We start from the raw sequence: 1,100 nt of genomic DNA on the forward strand, positions 1-1,100 counted from the left end.
AAGAAACGTAACTTTTGTATCTGATAAGGTCAGTCAAGTACCCTCAGGATTTATCCTGTAGCCCTGTATTGCACTTTGTAGAACCTTTGTCAGTGTCAGCCATGAGGATGAGTCACGGCCATTGCTTGACCAATTTGCTCTCTGTGTGTTGATTTTGTATTCTGCTACAATTCTGAATTTGACTAGGTATTCTAGAAGTCTTTTGGGGAAATTTTTGGGATCTTCTATACAGAAGATCATGTCATCTTCAAATAATGAAAATTTGAGGAGTGAGTAGAGGTTTGGTTAGGTCTCCTAATCCGCCGCCATCCGCGATCGAGCATCTCCCCCCACGGCAATGGGCAAGTTCATGAAACCGGGGAAAGTGGTGCTGGTCCTTGCAGGACACTACGCCCGACGCAAAGCCGTCATCGTGAAGAACATTGACGACGGCTCCTCTGACCGCCCCTACAGCCATGCCCTGGTGGCCGGGATTGACCACTACCCCCGCAAAGTGACAGCCACCATGGGCAAGAAGAAAATCGCCAAGAGGTCGAAGATCAAGTCCTTTGTGAAGGTGTATAACTACAACCACCTCATGCCCACAAGGTACTCCGTGGACATCCCCCTGGACAAGACCGTGGTCAACAAGGACGTCTTCAGGGACCCAGCCCTCAAGCGCAAGGCCCGCGGGAGGCGAAGGTCAAGTTCCAGGAGAGATACAAGACAGGTAAGAACAAGTGGTTCTTCCAGAAGCTATGGTTTTAGGTATTTTTTGTTTCTATCATTAAAAAAATAAAATAAGAAAAGAAAATTTGACTTCTCCCTTTCTTATACATTTCTTTTTTATTTTTCTTGCCTAATCGATCTTGCTAATATTTCACAGAACTAGCAAGAATGGACATCCTTTCTTGCTACTAATTTTATTTTATTTTATGTATTTGGCACAGGGTCTCACTACACAGCTCAGACTCATAGTGATCCTCCTGTTTTCAGCCTCCCCAGTGCTGGGATTATAGGCATGCACCGCCACACCCGGTCTCAATGGCCAGCTCAGTGTGCCCAGGGTCAGGGCTGACATGGCATGTGGTGCAGGGGATCAAACCCCAGGCTCTGTGCTT

The 1,100-nt window shown here is 46.8% G+C and overlaps 1 pseudogene; it reads left to right on the forward strand.

Annotated features, from left to right (window-relative positions):
• The first annotated feature begins 277 nt into the window (after positions 1 to 277).
• LOC101566817 lies at positions 278 to 770 on the forward strand (annotated as a pseudogene).
• Positions 771 to 1,100: the final 330 nt, after the last annotated feature.

This window comes from Octodon degus, unplaced genomic scaffold (assembly GCF_000260255.1).
Source record: "Octodon degus isolate 3935 unplaced genomic scaffold, OctDeg1.0 scaffold00048, whole genome shotgun sequence".
In the NCBI taxonomy this organism is placed as follows: domain Eukaryota; kingdom Metazoa; phylum Chordata; class Mammalia; order Rodentia; family Octodontidae; genus Octodon; species Octodon degus.